Raw genomic sequence first — 6,948 nt, forward strand, 5'->3', positions numbered from 1 at the left:
AAAAAAGTTTATTTTTATATTACATCAAAACACCTTTTTTTCAAATGAAAAATAAAAAGCACCCCAACCTCGTAGAAAATTTTTCAAATTAGACTTGATTTATCTGGAACAGAATGATCGTAACATATCACCATACTACATCTACTTTGACCCACTATATTGAAAAATTGACCCAATGAAATTTCTCTTTTGAGGACTCCACTCATTTATTAGTGTGGCGGTTCCACTCATATCTCAATATTTTAATTCAGCCTAAGACTGAAAAGGTAATTACGGTTAGCGATTATTGCTCTAATTATTAATTATAACCGTCATAGGCAGTTTGTCTAAATTCTTAACCGCTTCCGCATTGCCTTAGGCTGCTTTTATTTCCTATGTTGAAAAAATTTCACCCATATTGACAACACCAAAATAAAATAAAAATCCACAACAAATCTAGTCAAATGTAAGGATATTCACAAGGGTAAAACTTGTTCGAATGAATGATTTCCATTTTCTATTCAGGCTTTGAAGAAGCGTCTTCAACTTTTATTCATTCTAGGGGTGTAAAGGCGGTTACGGTTAGCAGTTAGTGGCAATAACCACCAACCATAACCACCTTAGCGGTTAGTAGATTTCACTAACCGCAACAGGCGGTTAGCGAAATAGATAACCGCCCGCTAACCGCTTTTTAAAAATTTGGCTTTTTTTTGGGCTTTTTTTTACCCTCATTTTTTTTTCTTGTATTTTTAATATCTTCTTGGGCCCAATTGCTATAAAAGAGCCCATATTGAAAAATCAAAAATATTTGACCCAAAATTTACATTTACTTGTACTTTAAAAAAATTTCCTTAAATATTAAATCATAACCGGTTAACCTTTTTTTTTAAAAAACAAAAAAACAAAAAAAAAAAATCAACACAACCTACAAAAAAAAGTTCAGAATTTAGACAATTGTCATAACATATAAAAAAAGTTCAACACAAAGCATATAAAATAAGTTCAAATAAAACATTAAATGATACAAATAAAACATTAAAACTTCATCAATGGTTAATTTGTAACAATTTTAAAAAAATTGTTACAAATGGTTCAAAAAATTCAAAATTGTTCAAAAAATGGTTAATTTTTTTTTTTTTTTTTTTCAAAAAATGGTTAAATTTCTTTTTCTGAAAAATGTTCAAAAAATACATTAATACTTCAATTGTGATTATAAGTAATACATTGTTGAATATAATGTCAATTACTTAATTTGATATTATATAATGATATAGTCTTATTAAATTATATGATATGATTCATATGATTAATTATTTAAATTCTTATCATATTTACTTATAATCTTTTTTTTTTTGAATTGAACTTAATATCTATTGGTAAATGGTAATGTTCAAACTCCTAAATCCTAAATTCCTAATGTATCTAATAATACTTTAATTAAATTGTAGATTTGTAGTTATAAGTAATATATTGTTTAATTGAATTAAATCAATTGTGATTATCATTGTACATGAATCATATGATTAACTTGTAGACTTATGACTTATGAGTTATGTCATATTATATATGTATTATTTATTATTATATAATCATATGATTTAATGATCAAGTCATCATGTGATATAATCATATCAATTATAGTAATAATATATAAATTACTAAAATTATAATGATAATACATTAATACTTAAATTGTGTTTATAAGTAACACATTGGTCATTGTTTAATCCAATGTTAATTACTTAATTTGATATTTTACGAATCATATCATCATTGTACATTAATAATATGATTCACTTGAAGTCTTGAATAAAGTATTTGAATTGTCATTAAATCATATGATTAAGTATTGATATTATACATTTATATTATTCATATGCATATATAGACTTATAACATATATAGACTTATAAGTTTATAACATACATTGAAAATAAGTCTCTAGATATTTAATTGTTGTATTAGTATGAATTGGTATACTTATGAGTTATGTCATATTATATATGTATAATTTATTATTATATAATCAAATGATTTAATGATCAATTGATCATGTGATATAATCATATAAATTATAGTGATAATATATTAATACTCAAATTGTGATTTAATTATTTTTAAAAAAAATTGTGATTTAATGATCAAGTGATTATGTTATATGTATAAATATTTTTATAATTATAATTATAAAAATATATTATATAAAAAGGCGGTTAGCGGTTACGGTTAGTAGACCCAATAACCGCTAACCGCTAACCGCTAGGCGGTTATAGCGGTTAGGCGGTTAGTGGTTAATGCGGTTAAGCGGTTAGGCGGTTAGAAACCGCCCGCCTTTGCACCCCTAATTCATTCCATTGCCTTTAACAAAACATCCCATCCCCCAATTATCCTTCATTTTTGGTTGACATAATTAAACAGCTGTTAATAATCTTTGGAAACCAAGAGTTATTTATTAAATAAGAGAGAAATAAAAGAAGGATTACAAGTTAACAGTCCAACCAATTGACCTATAACGTGAATATAATGCCATAAAATCCAACCAAAAAAAAAAAAAGCCATAAAATCCATTGAATAATATAAACAAAAACAAAAGGCTGAACAAATTGTTTTTTTTTTTTTTTTAAATTTTTTTATCTTTTCCTTTTTCTTTTTTTCTTCTCTCTCTTGTTTTGTGGGAAGTTAGAAGCTAAATTTACCACCACCTGTTCACCTCCGCCGCACGCACACCCCTCCATTGGCCTCTCCGCCTCCAAATTTACCACGAGTTACATCAAGCCGCTCATTCCACCAGCATGTATGGCCCATGTGCATGCCCTCTCCACCGGCCTTTTGGTCAAGGACCCATCCCAACCTCCATCGATAAATCAAGAATGATTCGCTCTTTTGTTTGAAGCTATCATAGAGCATGATCTTGTCCAAGAATGCGAGAAAGGTGACTCCATCGATCGCCTCATTGTAGTCGTCATCAATTCACCATCTTTTCAGCATTCCATTCATCACATTGCAACACATACCACCATCATAGTAGCCTTTTTCCTCGGCCTTTTGGTCAAGGAATTATGGGATTGAATCTGATTGAATCTATTTCCCGTTTTATTTGTACTTTTATTTTTTTAACTTGTAATGACTATTTATGGGGTCCTCCAACCTTATCTTTTGTAAATTTTTTCTTTTCTCTTTTAATGTTTTAAAGGAATTGGTAAAAATAAAAAATAAAAGATGGGAGTTCAATTTTTTGAATTCAAGAATGACTTAAAAGGCTAACGTAAACCCAAAAGTAAAATAAATAAATAAAAATAAATAAATAAATAAATAAAAAGGAGAAGAAGAACATCATAACATGGCTTGAATTGAATAGTGGGACACCATGGAGAAATTTTGTCGTCCTAGAATATTCATATTATTTAGAGGGTTGTCTTGAGGAAGATTTTGTATAACCCCCGAGGTTTAATAAAAGTTAAAAGAAGAGATATGTTAGAATTTAATAAAAATTTTATATTTTGCCCATAAAAGTCCATGTGGCAAGATACTATATTATTATTATTATTATTATTTTTTTTTTTTTGTCTTCGTCCTTCCAAAAAAAATGATGTAGCATCTTGTCATGTGGACTTTTATGGGCAAAATGTAAAATTTTTATTAGATTCTAACATTTCTCTCAAAAGAAATTAAAAATTAGAAAATAATAAAATAAAACAATGAATCGAAATATGTTTTGGTGGAATTAATGTAATGCCCCACATGATAATGTCGCAATATATATCTGTGAGGACTCAATCATATTCTGGATTATAAATGTCTCTCTCTCATGGGTAGAGACTTTTCATTCATATATAAATAAAGGCATACGCACACAAGTAGGACTGCTAGATGAATAAAGTTACTCATAAGATACTTGGGTTCGACTTGATTAAGCTTGATTCGAGCTCGAAATAATTATTAAGTAGGCTGTTCATGAACACAAAATTATGATCGATAGATTATTAAACGATACAAACTCGTATAAACTCTACTTAACTCGGTTAACGTTCGTGAAAAAGCTCGTATAAGGCTCGACTTATATATATATATATATATATATATATATATATATATATATATATATATATATATTACTTATTAAGTAAAGAGAAATGTTACACACCCCAAAATTTCTTTTCAAAAGTTTGTTTTTAAATGATATGTCACCATCCTATGAGTTGATAACACACTTTTTCAAAATAATAAATCTCATCAGATGGTGACACATCATTTGAGAACTAGCTTTTAGAAAGAAAATTTTGATGTATAGCACTTCTCGTAAGTAAAATAGATTTAAGCTTGCTTTTTTTTACTTATGTTGATTGAGTAAACCCATTCAATATTTTTTAATACTTCTCTCAATAGGCCTATCCTAAAAGGGATGCTAAGCTTATAAATAAAATTTTACAAAATGATGTGGCATAATATGATTGAAAAAAAAATAAATTCAACTTTTGAGAAACTCAATTATATTGTGTCACATCATATTATAAAATTTATTAGTAAACATATCCTTTTTCTAAAAAAGTTTTTCAAGATCTAGAAGCGCGTTTTGGGTCTACTCCAAGGGAAGGAACAAGTTGGTGGTAGAATAGTCAAAAAAATTTATTTGCACATTTTTTTGGCGTCTTCTCCTTCCTTTAGTTTTCTTCTTTTCCAATCTTTACCCTTTATTTTCTTCTTTTCCATATTTTACTCTTTTCAATTCTGACGGTCACATTTCTCAAAACTTGACAACTCACATTTCAACGTTCAACGTTCCCTTTTACTCTTTTCTTCTCTTCACATTTCAACGTTCTCTTTATTGACAACTCCACATTCCCTACAACATTTCAATCTCTATCTCCTCTTTCCTTCTTCTTTCAACGTCTCTCTTCTACGCAACATCTCTCTCTTCTGTATTTTTTTCTTCTTTCCTTCTACATCACACACCCATCTACAGCATGACCGAATGAAGGAGAAGAGACCAAAGAAGGGTAGTGATGGTTCCAACCCATGAAACAACGAAAGCTTGAGGTGCTTCCCAGAACGATGAAGCAGAGGAAACAAAAACCCAAAATGGCCTCAACCTTGGTGGCACCAAGCAGCTGGTGAGTACTCGAGCTTGAGCCCGGCTCGATTTGGTTAGTATGCGAGCTCGAGTGAACTCGCACAAGGTTTACCTAGGGGTGACTGCAAATCGCTAGTCTTTTATTTGATAATACTTAAGGGTGGGCAAATTAACCAGTTACCGATTACTGGCCGTCTACCTATTTCGACCGAATTGATATTAACTGTAACCGATATAATATATTCTTATTGGTTAAACATTTTATACCGATATTCTTATCGGTCCGGTCCAATCCGGTTAACCACTTGTTTTCGGTTAACCATTTTAACCGATAAGAACCGGTATGGGGAAGCCTATTAACAAAGCCCGCCTAGTTTAGTTGGTAGGGCACTAGAGCACAAGGCTCTTAACCTTGTGGTCGTAGGTTTGAGCTGCTATGGTGGCCATTTTTTCTTAACAAAGGTAGTCTAAATTTCATTTTTCTTTCTTTTTTTTAAAAAAAAAAAAAAAAAAAATTTATCACTTGGCCAACAGTCCTGACACAGCTTACACACTCTCCACTTAATCATTTCTTTTCTTTTCTTTTCTTTTCCCAATTCCCTAGCCACATATTTCTTTTTTTTTTTCTCCTCCCATGCAGCCACACATGCTGTCTTTTAGACTCTTTCTTCCTCATTTTTTTTTTCTTTCTTTTCCTTCTCACCATAGCAGGAGAATGGGTTTCTTCCCCATTTTTTTTTTTCTCTTTCCAGTTCTCGCAACATCCGCCCCCCATCTACTCTCACAGACCTCTCTTTTAGCATCGACGATTCAATTCAGGTAAGAGTTTTTGCCTTTTGGTGCTTGGGAATTAGAGAAGTAGAGAACACTGAAGAAGGTGAGATTTAGAACCGGTTAACCGGTTTAACCGTATACCGTTATAACCAATAATTTCGGTTAAAATCCTTATCGGCCTGGTATCGGTTAAGAAATCGTTTAATCAAAAATTATTGGTTAATAACCGATAAGAGCCAAAATCGGACCGTTTTGACCGATACCCACCCCTAGTAACACTCTATTCTTGGGAATAGTCTATTCCCATGGGACTTTAATCTCATACACACAGGCTTAGCTAAGCCACTCATTTTTTAGTGGCTTAGCTAATCATTTCCTGTGAGATTAAATTAATCGTGTAAGTTGACACAAAAAACTCCACTTGTGGGATTAAATTTTGTTCTCTCTCTTTCTCTATCTCTCTGTTTCTCTTTTCTCTGTCTCTATATTTCGTTCTCTCTCTTTCTCTTTTCTCTCTGATTCTTCAGTTTTTCTGTTTTTTTTTTTTATTATTTCTTTTGATTCTCTGTACCGTTTCTCAAATTTTTTTTTTTTTTTTAATTTCTTTGACGGAAAATCAGAATCTGCAAGGTTTTTGTAAAATACAAATATATAATCTGTTTTTTGAATTTCTTTTGATTCTCTGTACATTCTCCAACTATATATATATATATATATTTTTTTTTTATTTCAAGATTGAGCTTGATTCTGTTTTCTCCAACTATATTTTTTTATATAAATAATTTTGTAGCATAATTGCAAAAAAAAAAAAAGAAAAAAGAAAAAGCCACATACGTGACATAATTAAAAAATAAAAATAAAAATAAAATAAATAAATAAATAAATAAAAATGAGATTATAGTAAAGTCGTTTATGTTTAAAAAAAAAATGAATGAAAGTCCTTAATAATATATATTGTATATGTATTATAAGGGTATTTTAGGAAATTTAATCACAATATGATTCCATTCACCAACATATTACATTGTACTAAATGAAGGAATAGGATTAGCTGGTATATATATTCTAGCATTACAACCAAACAAAAGAATATGAATAGCCAATCTATTCCACACTCTTCTATT

This window comes from Corylus avellana, chromosome 9 (genome assembly GCF_965113065.1).
Source record: "Corylus avellana chromosome 9, dhCorAvel1.hap1.2, whole genome shotgun sequence".
In the NCBI taxonomy this organism is placed as follows: domain Eukaryota; kingdom Viridiplantae; phylum Streptophyta; class Magnoliopsida; order Fagales; family Betulaceae; genus Corylus; species Corylus avellana.